The sequence below is a fragment of the Palaemon carinicauda genome, chromosome 26 (genome assembly GCF_036898095.1).
Source record: "Palaemon carinicauda isolate YSFRI2023 chromosome 26, ASM3689809v2, whole genome shotgun sequence".
In the NCBI taxonomy this organism is placed as follows: domain Eukaryota; kingdom Metazoa; phylum Arthropoda; class Malacostraca; order Decapoda; family Palaemonidae; genus Palaemon; species Palaemon carinicauda.
The window spans coordinates 91,842,656-91,857,655 of record NC_090750.1 but is presented as its reverse complement, the minus strand read 5'-3'; the positions used below and the strand labels follow the sequence as shown (position 1 = coordinate 91,857,655).

At 34.0% G+C, this 15,000-nt stretch overlaps 1 protein-coding gene across 1 annotated transcript in view; it reads left to right on the top strand.

Moving 5' to 3' along the window:
- LOC137620059 (uncharacterized) overlaps positions 1 to 15,000 on the top strand; it is a 51,124-nt gene that overhangs the window by 321 nt on the left and 35,803 nt on the right. The window lies entirely within an intron of this gene.

The following is a 15,000-nucleotide window of genomic DNA, read 5'->3' as shown; positions in this document are numbered from 1 at the left end:
TAAAACTTAAAAAGTTCAAACTTTCAGCAAATGTTTTAATGTTGAACAGGCTGGCATAAGCCTTTTTATAGTTCATATATGAAAAATCTGTTTTGGTGGTGTTACTGTTTTTGAAATATTCTATTTTAATTACCCATTATTCTCATGTTGTTTGTTTAATTTCTTACCTCACCGGGGTATCTTTCTTGTTGGAGCCCTTGGGCTTATAGCTTCATGCTTTTCCAACTACGGTTGTAGCTTAGCTAGTAGTAATAATAATAATAATAATAATAATAATAATAATAATAATAATAATAATAATAATAACAACAACAACAACAACAACAACAACAACAACAACAACAACAATAATAATAATAATAATAATAATAATAATAATAATATTAAACCTTCATGGCGTATTTCAATAACAATCGGAAACAACTAAATCATGGATTGTCAATTGGGACAGTTATTGTTATTTTTCCCTTTTTTTTTTTAGTGAGCTTCCATTACCAATCAGAAAATCTATAAATAATTATTTACAAATATTTTTTGTAAATCACAGCTGATGAAAAAAAAAATATTTGGGCCCTGGTATATCAAGTAGTATTGATGACAATTATTTCTACATTTTTATTCATTTTTATTCATTAATTGAAAACGCAATATTCATCCAGTGCTCAGCAAAATGTAGAGTAGCCCATGATTTTAATACTAATTGCCAATTTAATTTGACACTGAATGTCAAAACTATATAGGTCAGAGTTTATCAATATTGGCATGCAAACAAGCGTTGATGGTCTTGTGAGAGAGAGAGAGAGAGAGAGGGAGAGAGAGAGAGAGAGAGAGAGAGAGAGAGAGAGAGAGAGAGAGAGAGATTACTAGTATTTACACCCTATCAATATGCATGATTAATTTTATGTAATATCATCATATATCTTTTATTTTATATATCAATATGTATCAATATATATATATATATAAATGTATATATATATATATATATATATATATATATATATATATATATATATATATATCATATAACTTTTTATTCATTTAATTTCTAGGGTAGCAATTGTGTTAAAAATATTGTCTACTATAATATAAATCAAGATACATTATGATTCATCTACATAAACTTGCTAAATATATTTCCATCTACATATACTTGCTGGATATATTTCCAAGTTAAAACTTAGGTTCATTACTGTAAGAATACATTTGCTAAATAAATCCAAAAAAAAATGCATTCTGAAACAGTGTGTTTCGTATAGGTGGTTATTATTTGCTTGCGCACAATCAATCGAAGGCAAAAAATAAGTATATAAATAACATGAAAAGAAATTAACTTAGCATTATCAGCTGCTATGAATCTCAAAATCTGAGGTGGCAAGTAGTAGGTTGACCAAGGCACCAGTCACTCATCGAAATACTACCACTAGAAAGTTATTGGGGCCTTTGACTGGGCAGATAGCACTACATTGAATCCCTCTCTGCTGAGGGCTCATTTTTAATTTTCATATATATACACTGAATAGTCTGGCATATTTTTTTACACATTATCCACTTTCCTCATACACTAGACAACATTAACATAACTAAAAGATTCTTCCTCGTTCAAAGGTTAACTACTGCACTGTAATAGTTCTTTGGCTATTTTCCACTTTCTAATGGAAGAAGAGACTCTTTAGCTGTTAAGCAACTCTTCTAGGAGAAGAGAAGCTAATAAATAAATGTCAAACAGCCGCATAATAATAATAATAATAATAATAATAATAATAATAATAATAATAATAATAATGATAATAATAATGATAATAATAATAATAATAATAATAATAATAATAATAATAATAATAATAATAATAATAGATCATGGCTGCTGGGATATAGTCATTTTTACATTGGCATATGCTTGTGATTGGAGAGAAAGAGAGAGAGAGAGAGAGAGAGGAGAGAGAGGAGAGAGAGAGAGAGAGAGAGAGAGAGAGAGAGAGAGACAGACAGACACACACACAGAGAGAAAATTATCCACTACATTTTAAGCAATAATGTAAACACTCGCAAATCCAATAGAAAAGTGAAGAATAATAATTATTACTTCTGAATTATAATGATACATTTAACACAAGCCAGATTTTCCTTCATAGTAAGATTTTTTTTTCCTGATTAATCAACTTCAACAGATTTCTTCTATTCCAGGGAAAAACTTGCTATTGTTCCGATCTCGTATTACTTTTCCAATAAAATTAAAAAAGATTGTATTTTGTTTCCTGTTTGCCATGCTAGATCTGCAAAAAAAAAAAAAAATAGAGAATTGCATTGTGAAGCACTGGGAATATCGTTTGTTTCCATTGCGTTTTATTAGAACATCACAAAACATTATTCGAGGTATTTGCATTCTAGACTAAAAAGAAAAAAAAAATAATTTCTCTATAAATTAATTACGTTTTTTGTTAATACCATCGAAAGGATTCTTCAATATGATTCATGAATTGATTTATACTATTCTTCGACTAAATCTTTTCCCGCTATGCAGGGTCGCTATTTCTAGAGAGCCGTTTCCAAGTTCTTTTATCTTCGATGTCCTCCATTTTGAGATCTTTCTCCTCCATATCTGCTGTTATACACTCCATCTACCTTCTCTTTGGTCTTCCCCCCCCCCCCCCCCCCCCACAACCTCCTCCTTCTACCTGGAACATCCTCCTCCCAGCATCCTCCTCCCAACATACTATAGGTCTCTCCTCATTACGTGCCCAAACCAGTGTAGTCTCTTCTCTTGGATTTTCTTGATTGATACTATTGTTAGTAGTGATACTATTTATGTTAGTTCTTCTTCTTCTACTTCTTCTTATTCTTCTTCTTCTTCTTCTTCTTCTTCTTATTGATGTCATTACTCTTAGGAACAATTATCAATATTATTGTACTTTCTTTTATTGAAATATCTTAATGGAATAAGTAAAGTCACTAACGCGAAAAAAAGTTTTCTGCAAGAATTTTTGGATTAAATGAAGGAAATAAAACGTTGTTCCAAATAAAAAAGAAATATCAAATGAAAGTAATGAATAAGTGATTATCTATCATAAGGCAATATTGACAAATGCTTCATGGTATTATCATAGTAAATGATTTACAAATAAGCCTTGAGAAACTAAAAACTATAAGGAAAAAGCTAATTGCTTTTTTTATTCTTTTGTTTTTAAACGAGGAACAAGAACAGTTTTTCCTTTCTTATTTTTTTATTAGATAAGTAATAAAGGCTTAATATAAAAGTAAATATACCAGTGTTTTTTTATCAAGAACCATAATCCCTACAATGCTTCGTAATAAATCTTATAAACAAACCAGTGTTTATATCAAGAACTATAATCCATTCAATGCATTGTAAAAAAAAAAAAAAAAAAAAAAAAATCTTGTAAACATGTTTTTATCAAGAGCCATAATTTATACAATGAATTGTATAAACTTCTTGTAAAGAAACCAGTGTTTTTTCATGAACAATAATCCCTACAATACTTTTTAAATAAACATTGTAAACAAACCATTGCTTTTATTAAGATTCACAATTCCTGCAACACTTTGTAAAAACATCTTGTAAACAAAACCATTATTTTTATCAAGAACCATAATTCCTACATTTTGAAAACCAACTCGTAAACAAAGCAGTATTTATATCTAGAACAATAATCCCTACAAAGCTTCGTATAAATCTTGTAAACAAACCAGTATTTTCATTAAGATCCATGATTCCTACAAGACATTGTAAAAAACATCTTGTAAACAAACCAGTGTTTTCAAGAACCATAATCCCTTCAATGCTGTGTAAAATCATCTTGTTGCTCCAAATTCCCTTTAAACTGCATATAGCTCAGCACGAGCCATTATTTGACATTCCAGCATTCCGGAGAAATCTCATTCCCAGGCAAACAAGTGGAGTAGCAGCATACCAGTACCAGGAATTGGCTCCGTTCCCACAGACACAGAATGAATCATAACAAGTTTATTGCTTCGCTTACGACTCGCAACTGCCCATGTAGCTACATTAATTTGCATGTGATTATTATGCCCACTGTTTCAGGTCAACTCCAGCCACAGGGTAATGGGCAATTTTCTTATAATTAAAAGAGACATTTCGCGTTATTCGCATTCTTGTACTTGGCGGAAAGGTAACTGACAATTTCACTTTGCTGGAAAAAGGGTACTTTTGTTTGTTATTCATATACTTATGTGGAAAGAATCTTTTTTTTTTTTTTGAAGGTTGCTTTTGTGTTGGTATGTTCCCATGTACGAGAGCTGGTCATTCTGTTGACTAGCATTACTATAATAAATATACTTTTCAGATTATCAGCTAAGGTGAAGGATAATCGTATCCTATAAAGTTATATTCCACCTGTACCCGATTGATGAAGGATCTTCCTAACCAGGCAGTTGAATCGATGAGTCTTCAAAATGTCAAACTTGCATTGAATCTCTCTCTCTCTCTCTCTCTCTCTCTCTCTCTCTCTCTCTCTCTCTCTCTCTCTTTTTTTTTTTCTTTTAAACAAGCTGACATTAGTCTCTCTTTATATTAAATAGTTGAAAAATCTATTCTTACGTTATCATTGATCTTAGGGCATGTTATATTCTTTTTTTTTCTTTTTTAACAAACTGAAATAAATTTATCTTTACAGTTTATGTTGAAAATCTATTCTTACGTTGTTATTAATATTAAGACATGTTATATTCATTATTCAATACTTCCTACGTAGTTTATTTATTTCCTTGATTATATTCCTCACTGAAGCATGTTTCCTTCTTGGAGCTCTTAGGCTTATAACATCAAGCTTTTAAACTAGAATTGTAGCTTCTGTAGTAATAATGAAAATAATATCCCTCGTGCATGTCTTACCAATAACCTTATGTAGGTATATATGGTTTCCATATAATGCATAAGGCATAATTTTAAACTTGATGAATATTTAATTATTTCTTGAATCAAATTTTATCGTAAAATTTATAAACTTGTTGTTAGGGATAATAATAATAATAATAATAATAATAATAATAATAATAATAATAATAATAATAATAATAATAATAATAATAATAATGATGATAGTTAATCACATCAATTTAACAGAATATAGAAACCAGTTCCTCAGCATTGCAATAAAAATTTAAATCACATCACACAAGATACGTTTGTTTCCTGCAGTGACCTTTTGGTAGGATTAAATTTTTCATATTTGTTCACTCATTTATTTTCATAACAAAAGATTAACTTAGCGTTGCATGTGTCACAAGAGACCAAAATAATGTGGAAATATGAAGTTTAATGGTAAAAGTTAAATTGTGTATATTTAGTAAATTTCTTTAGTGCTAAATTTATTATTTAATAAATGATCTACTTAAAATAATGGATTAAACCAAAATCTCTTGATACACCTGTTGATGCACAAGTAAATTTGAGTTAGAAATATGGATTTAGATGCTATATTAATACTTAGCCACACTCCACACTAAGGCTGTTCATAATTATAATTATTCGCAGTTGATTTTGAGAAACTAATCTATTTATTGTCATCTTAAAATGGGATTATAAAACACGTCTCTCTCTCTCTCTCTCTCTCTCTCTCTCTCTCTCTCTCTCTCATATTGTTCTTTTTACTATTAGCTTGAACTGTTATTAAAACATCTCTCTCTCTCTCTCTCTCTCTCTCTCTCTCTCTCATATTGTTCCTTTTGTTATTACCTTGAATAGTTATTAAAACACCCCTCTCTCTCTCTCTCTCTCTCTCTCTCTCTCTCTCATATTGTTCTTTTTACTATTAGCTTGAACTGTTGTTAAAACACCTCTCTCTCTCTCTCTCTCTCTCTCTCTCTCTCTCTCTCATATTGTTCTTTTTGTTATTAGCTTGAATAGTTATTAAAACATCTCTCTCTCTCTCTCTCTCTCTCTCTCTCTCTCTCTCTCATATTGTTCTTTTTGTTATCAGCTTGAATAGATATCAAAACATCTCTCTCTCTCTCTCTCTCTCTCTCTCTCTCTCTCTCTCTACATATTTACAATAGTTATGTAAGTTGGTGAGCAAAAACTATAATCTTCACCAGGTTTTTTTTTATATGATTTTCCTGTTTTTCGCGTAGCATAAAAATGAATCAGACATAATTAATAGAAATCTCTACCTCTCTCTCCCTCCCTCTCTCTCTCTCTCTCTCTCTCTCTCTCTCTCTCTCTCTCTCTCTCTCTCTCATTACGCATTTAGAATAGTTCTGTAGTTTGATGTACTATACATTTCCTTTTTTCACAGAGCATAAAAATTTAATAGAATATCTCTCCCTCTCTCTCTCTCTCTCTCTCATTACACATATCACAATAGTTATGAAGCTTGATGCAGTATAGATAAGGCTTGGTGAGCATAAATTATTATCTTCCCTAGGTTTTTTCTTATATAATTTTGCAATTTTTTTTTCGCAGACCATAAAAATGAATCAGGTCTAATTAATAGAAATCTCTCTCTCTCTCTCTCTCTCTCTCTCTCTCTCTCTCTCTCTCATTACACATATCACACATATCACAATAGTTATGTAGCTTGATGCAGTATAGATAAGACTCGGTGAGCATGAATTATTATCTTCCTTAGGTTTTTTTCTTATATAATTTTGCAATTTTTTTTTTTCGCAGAGCATAAAAATTAATCAGATCTAATTAATAGAAATCTCTCTCTCTCTCTCTCTCTCTCTCTCTCTCTCTCTCTCTCTCTCTCAACCAGAAACACCAAAGCGCATGAAACCCCTTTTTTTTTGCATTGTTCATTCCACAATAATTCCCTTTAATTCCATCCCAGCATATTGGTCCCTCTCTAACCGTAGTTCGCCGATGATCGCCCGGGACTGAGGGACGCCGAGAGATGAGGATCAATTAAGTTGTAATTGCTGTGGCAACATTAGTGGGGAGAAGCTCATGTTGCTCATTTTGACGGTGATTAGTTTTCGTCTGTGTGATTGCTCTGGATATGATGGATCCGGGGCGGGAGAGAGTGGATTTTTTTTAGCTTTATTTACTCTGCTGATGCGAGCTGGGATGCGAGCTGGGATTTGTGGGCCACAAACTCATTATGGGATCCGTCGACTGATGTGAGGGAAGTACATAACCTACGGAGGGTTCTGTTTCTGTACTGTAAAGATTGCCTTGCCTTACGCAAGACACGGGCTCTTGCGTTGGCTGCCCGTAAGCGAATGTGATTGGAATTTACCTTTATTTAGTGTCTGCAACCTTACCATCCTTGTGAGCTAGGGTTGGGGGGTTTAGGGGAGCCTATAGGTCTAGCTGCTGAGTCATCAGCAGCCACTGCCTGGCCCTCCCTGGTCCTAGCTTGGGTGGAGAGGAGGCTTGGGCGCTGATCATTTAATATATGGTCAGTCTCTAGGGCATTGTCCTGATTGCTAGGGCAATGTCACTGTCCCTTTCCTCTGCCATTCATGAGCGACCTTTAAAGCTTTAAACCTTTAAAGAGGGAAACTACGGAGGTGTCTTTTGTTGGAAAGCGAGAGATATCATAACTAGCGTACGCGGCCCGTCAAATATGAGGGCTAAATAATTTAGATATACTGTTAGAAATTTGCATTAAGAAATGGTAAGTACCTGGAAATATTTATTCCAGGATTTTTACCGTTTTAAAAACGGATATATTGACGTAAAGGAGCGATGCTTGGAAAGCGAAAGATATTCAGATTAGTGTACGCGACTCGTCAAATATGACGGCTAAATAATTTAGATACACTGCTAAAAATTGGCATTAAAATTGCCAGTAAATACCTGGCAACATTTAGTCCGGGATTTTACCGTTTTAAAAACGGATATATTGACGTAAAGGAGTGATATTGCGGTCGACAAACCCGTAAAAGATAATAAAGAAGTGTGATAAACTTATGGTCGCCTGTATTCCACTGAAATACAGCTGAGAACTGAATATTTCTACGAAGAATTTCCGATTAAGATTACGGTTTTTTTTAACAGAGTAGCTATCTTCTTCTATAAACATGCTTTTTTTTCCCCATTTGTATGGGGGTAAGCACTGTTGCTTTCTTTTTGAAGGACTTTGCTTTGGCTTTGTGGTAGACCGTAGTCCCGATCGGCTACCCTGCCTGACATCGCATAGACCTCGGTAGCCTATGTTCATGTGTTGTACCAGTCATCAGCGTCCTTCCTCCCAGCAGCGAGGAGTCCAGGCGCGGTTAGGTCAACAGTTCCCTTATCCTAACTACATCCACTCTCACTAGGTATGATTACTCTCCCTTCCCCCAACCGAGTGTGACCGGAATATATATATATATATATATATATATATATATATATAAATAAATATATATATATATATATATATATGTATGTATGTATATATGTATATACTGTATATATATACTTTTTTCATATATACCCAGACATTTGTGCTTTACTATATAGGAGAGATGAGGTTAAGAGTTGATGAAAAAAAAATAATGAAAAAAATAGCTGCCGTAAAATATTAAGTAAATACATAATATTTCGCGTCCACAAATTACCAGCAAGGTTCTCAGAAAGTTAAGAATGTCTTTCATATATTACTTGAATTCAGATATTAGCAGCCAGGTCCCTAGAAGGTTAAATAAGTCTTTCGCATATTACTTTTGTGTATGACGTGTATGTTCATCAGAAACGTTGGTTACTGTTCACGACTTGATAGTAGTTTTGCTTTCATAATTAATCTACATTTATTGATACATGCATTAGAAATTCATGTCTGCATGTGTTCACGGGCTCACAGCAGAAATGCTTGTAACATTGACTTTAAATTTAAGAAGATTTTCTTTTTCAGAAAATGTATTTGCTCCTTCATGAGATAATAAAAAGATAAAGGTGTGACATATCAACACAAATCCCTACAACTAATATGATTAAAAAGAAAACAAGCAACTGGTAAACGAAACATGTAAAGGAACACATCAATATCTCTTTAAGGAGATTGATGGATCCTGATGATTCTTCTTAATGGAAGAAGCGTTGGACGTAGGCATATAACAGTGATTGGAGCTAGACCTAGGGAAAGGAGAAAAAAGAAGTTTAGTAACGCAAGATTGGAGAGGGGGAGAGAAGATAAATGGATATGACCTAGGAAAAGGCGAAAGACGTGTAGTAACACAAAAATGTAAAAGGAGAGACAAGATAAATGGAATGAGATCTTGGAAAAGGAGAAAGAAGAAGTATAGTAACGCGAGAGTGGAAAAGGAGAGAGAAGATAAATGAAGATACACCTAGGAAAAGGAGAGAGAGGAGAAATGAAGTTACACCTAGGAAAAGGAGAGAGAGGAGAAATGAAGATACACCTAGGAAAAGGAGAGAGAGGAGAAATGAAGTTACACCTAGGAAAAGGAGATAGAAGTGTAGTAACACAAGAGTGGAAAAGGAGAGAGAAGATACATATAGTTAGACCTAGGAAAAGGAGGAAGAAGAAGTATAGTAACGTAAGAATGGAAAGGGAGAGAGAAGATAAATGGAGTTACACCTAAGAAAAGGAGAAAGAAGTATAGTAACGCAAGAATGGAAAAGGAGAGGGAAGATAAATGGAGTTAGATTTAGGAAAAGGAGAAAGAAGAAGTTTAGTAACGCAAGATTGGAAAGGGAGATAGAAGATAAATGGATATGACCTAGGAAAAGGCTAAAGAAGTAGTGTAGTAACATAGGAGTGGGAAAGGAGAGAGGAGATACATATAGTTAGACCTAGGAAAAGGAGAAAGAGAAGTGTAGTAACACAAGAATGGAAAGGGAGAGAGAAGATGAATGGAGTTACACCTGTGAAAAGGGGAAAGAAGTGTAGTAACTCAAGAATGGAAAAGAAGAGAGAAGATAAATGGAGTTAGACTTAGGAAAAGGAGAAAGAAGAAGTTTAGTAACTCAAGATTGGAAAGACAGAGAGAAGATAAATGGATAAGACCTAGGAAAAGCCGAAAGAAGTAGTGTAGTAACATAGGAGTGGGAAAGGAGAGAGAAGATAAATGGAGTTACACCTAGGAAAAGGAGAAAGGAGAAGTGTAGTAACACAAGAGTGGAGAAGGAGAGAGAGTAGATAAATGAAGTTACACCTAGGAAAAGGAGAAAGAAGAGGTGTAGTAACACAAGAGTGGAAAGGGAGAGAGAAGATGAATGAAGTTAGACCTAGGAAAAGGAGAAAGAAGTGTAGTAACACAAGAAGGAAAAGGGAGAGAGAAGATACATGGAGTCACGTCTAGGGAAAGGAGAAAGAAGAAGTATAGGAACATAAGAGTGGAAAAGGAGAGAGAAGATAAATGGGAGAATGGAGGGAGAAATGGTTGTTTCGAGAAAAGGCGCCTCCTAAGGGAAGAGATTGCCATGGTAGGAAAGTTGAAGAAGAAAGGAAGATCTATCGGTGAATGTAATGGGAGAGTGTGGCTGGGAATAGAGAGAGACGCCTGACTCTGGATTACTTTTAGATCTAGAACTTTCAGAAGATATTGCTATGGGAAAATATCATATATGCAGTATATGAGACAAACTAGTTCATCCCACGACAAGTATCTTGCATGAAAATTCTCTCTCTCTCTCTCTCTCTCTCTCTCTCTCTCTCTCTCTCTCTCTTCTTCTATTGGTATAAGAAATATTCAACCTATTTATTTTTTACTTATTTGGAAAAGAAAGAAGACAGCTTTTAGTAAAGTCATCTAAGTGATCATGTATCTCTCTCTCTCTCTCTCTCTCTCTCTCTCTCTCTCTCTCTCTCTATTGATAAATGAAATATTCAACCTATTTATTTTTTACTCATTAGGAAAAGAAAGAAGACAGCTTTTAGTAAAGTCATCTAAGTGATCACGTATCTCTCTCTCTCTCTCTCTCTCTCTCTCTCTCTCTCTCTCTCTCTTTCTCTCTCTCTCTCTCTCTCTTGATAAATGAAATATGTGGCCTTTGTTAAAAAGTTTTTACTTATATGAAAAAGAAAGGAGACGGCTTTTAGTAATGTCAACTTAATGATTATGAATCCCTCTAACAAAAACAAACGTCTCTCTCTCTCTCTCTCTCTCTCTCTCTCTCTCTCTCTCTCGAGTGATGTCAATTATGTTATTGTATATTCCTCCAGTGAAGAGGAAAGTGAACTTTCAAATCAACTCTCTCTCTCTCTCTCTCTCTCTCTCTCTCTCTCTCTCTCTCTCTTGAGTGATGTCAATTATGTTATTGTATATTCCTCCAGTGAAGAGGAAAGTGAACTCTCAAATCAACTCTATCTCTCTCTCTCTCTCTCTCTCTCTCTCTCTCTCTCTCTCTCTTTCTCTCTCTCTCTTGAGTGATGTCAATTATGTTATTGTATATTCCTCCAGTGAAGAGAAAAGCGAACTTTCAAATTAGAAATCTTATCTCTCTCTCTCTCTCTCTCTCTCTCTCTCTCTCTCTCTCTCTTAAGTGAGTGAGTGAGTGAGTGAGTGAGTGATGTCAATTATGTTATTGTATATTCCTCCAGTGAAGAGGGAAGCGAACTTTCAAATTAACTAATTTTCTCTCTCTCTCTCTCTCTCTCTCTCTCTCTCTCTCTCTCTCTCTCGGTAATGTCAATCAGGTTATTGTAAATTCCCCCACTGAAGAGGAAAGCGAAATTTCAAATTTAAAATCTTATCACTCTCTCTCTCTCTCTCTCTCTCTCTCTCTCTCTCTCTCAGTAATGTCAATTATGTTATTGTATATTCCTCCAGTGAAGAGGAAAGCGAACTTTCAAATCAACTCTCTCTCTCTCTCTCTCTCTCTCTCTCTCTCTCTCTCTCTCTCTCAGAAGAATCTTATTTCAGAAAATTAGAAAGTGGAAGAAAAATCTTGCAAAAGAAAAAGATGTGCGGAAAATGATGGAAATAAAATGTAAGATAGAAAATGCAGAAACAAAAGATTATACAGTCGAAAGAAAATGAAAAAAGGGACTTAGAAGAAAGGACACTTCAAAATATTAAAAAAAAAAAAAACCCAAAGTACTTTACTCCTATGCAAAAAAAAGATGAATAAAGGGAAATTAGAAATAGGCCCTCTAAGAATTGAAGGACGGTTAACGAATGAAAAAAAAAGGAAATATGCAACATATTAGCAGAAAAAATATAAGAGTGAGTTCATGCCAAGAATTGCGAATGAGAATAATGAAACAGAAATGAGAGAAGAAAATGTTGAATATCTAACGGATATAGATATTAATGAAGCAGATATTGTCAAGGCTATAAACGAAATTAAAAATGGATCGGCAGCCGGACCAGATGGAGTTCCAGTGATTTTGTTAAAAAAAAATGCAAACACTATCGCGAAGTGGCTTGCAATACTGCTAAGACAAAGTGTAGATATAAGCGAGATATATGTTAAACATAAATTAGCTTATATAACCCCTATCTTCAAAAGTGGATCAAGACTAGAGGCAAGCAACTATAGACCTGTTAGTCTAACATCACATATTATGAAAGTGTATGAGAGGGTAATAAAAAAGAAAATAATGAATAATTTGGTTAAAAATAATTTGATTAATATAGGTCAACACGGTTTTGTGCCTGGAAAAAATACACAGACCCAACTGATAGCACACTATGAAAACATACACAAAAATATGGTAAATGAAAAAGACAGAGATGTGATCTATCTAGATTTTGCAAAAGCCTTTGACAAGGTAGACCATAATATATTAGAGAAAAAAATGAGAAAGCATAACATTGTGGGAAAGATAGGAAAATGGGTAAAAGAGTTCCTGTAAAACAGAAAACAGATAGTGATTGCAAATGACGAGAAATCAGATGAAGCCCAGGTAATATCTGGCGTGCCACAAGGTACGGTATTAGCTGCACTGCTGTTTGTTATTATGATCTCAGACATAGACTGTGATGTTGAAAATTCTGTAGTGAGAAGTTTCGCCGATGACACAAGAATGAGTAGAGAAATTACTTGTGACGAAGATAGGAACTCACTACAAAGAGATTTAAACAAAATATATGAATGGCGGAGATAAATAGGATGGTATTTTACTCCGATAAATTCGAATCAATAAATTATGGAAACAGAGAAGGAATGGTATATTCATACAAGGGACCTAATAACGAGACAGTCACAAACAAGGAAGCAATTAAAGACCTTGGTGTAATGTTAAATAGGAATATGTTATGCAACGACCAAATAGCAACACTGTTGGCTAAATGTAAAGCAAAAATGAGAATGTTATTCAGACACTTTAAAACAAGAAAAGCTGAACACATGATTATGCTTTACAAAACTGATGTACGTAGTACACTCGAGTACTACAATGTGATATGGTACCCACACTACCAAAAGGATATTGCGCAAATAGAGAGTGCACAAAGGTCCTATACTGCTAGAATAGAAGTTAAGGACCTTGACTACTGGGAAAGACTACAATTTTTAAAACTATACAGTCTAGAAAGGAGAAGAGAACTCTACATGATAATACAAGCATGGAAGCAAATAGAAGGAATTACTGAAAACATCATGGAGCTAAAAATATCAGAAAGAGCAAGCCGAGGTAGATTAATAGTGCCAAAAAATATATCAGTTAAACTAAGGAAGGCGCACAGGACATTAATCCACCACGCACCAGCATCGATAATGCAGCGACTATTTAATGTGCTGCCAGCTCATCTAAGAAACATATCAGGAGTAAGCGTAGATGTGTTTAAGAATAAGCTCGATAAATACCTACGATGCATCCCAGACCATCCAAGACTGGAAGATGCAAAATACACCGGAAGATGCATTAGCAACTCTCTGGTGGATATACGAGGTGCCTCACACTGAGGGACCTGGGGGAACCCAAACATAAAATAAGGCAATAAGGTAAGGTAAGGCTCTCTCTCAGTAATGTCAATTATGTCATTGTATATTCCTCCAATGAAGAGGAAAGTGAACTTTCAAATCAACTAACTCTCTCTCTCTCTCTCTCTCTCTCTCTCTCTCTCTCTCTCTCTCTCTCGTAATGTCAGTTATGTTATTGCATATTCCTCCAGTGAAGAGGAAAGCGAACTTTCAAATTAACTAACTTTCTCTCTCTCTCTCTCTCTCTCTCTCTCTCTCTCTCTCATACATCCTCAAACATGGGTTAAACACAAGACATCATTATCATGAAGCGTAAGCAAACAATGGTTCCTTAATCAACATGAGTGTGATCCATTATTTCTCATCTTCAGTCCGGAAGATCTGCAAGAAAATGAGCTCTTCCAGTCTCCTTCGGTACACAAAGCACTTGTATACATAGCTTTAATTGTCTCGATCACCTCAAGATGATACTAATGACTTAGTGGGTATTAGATTTGTGCATTTCCTTAATACATTAACATGATGTCCCCTATATAATAAAGAGCAACGTGTCTGGCCATATAGTGTATATATATATATATATATATATATGTGTGTGTGTGTGTGTGTGGGTGTGTGTGTGTCTGTGTGTGTAGGTATATAGATAGATAGATAGATAGATAGGTAGACAGATCGGTAGATATACGGATAGATAGATATTTAGGAAGATAAATAGATAGATAGATAGATAGGCATATATATATATGTATATATATATATATATATATATATACACATATATATATATATATATATATATAATGTTATATACATTCAATCTACGAGAATATTACCAAGTAAAGTACATCACAGGATACTAGGATCAGTCACACTAATATACCATCAGTATTCAACAGCCAATAGCTAAAAAAAAAAAAAAAAAAAAAAAAACAATACCCATAACGTACATTCCGGCAATCAACTTACGAAGTTCATTATCATTATAATTAACAGTAATTTAAAAAAAAAATCTTTCTTAGATACTTAGTTAATTGGTATGTGGAAGGTAATCACATTTGGTAAAGACATCTAGACATTACTTCTTAGAATAAAACCAAAATATGTTTGGAGAATCTCAAATGCAAGTTTCATTCTTTCCTTTCTGCTCGTAACCAGACGAAATCAATTTCTGCGCAATCAATCCATGTCCTTGATGGAAG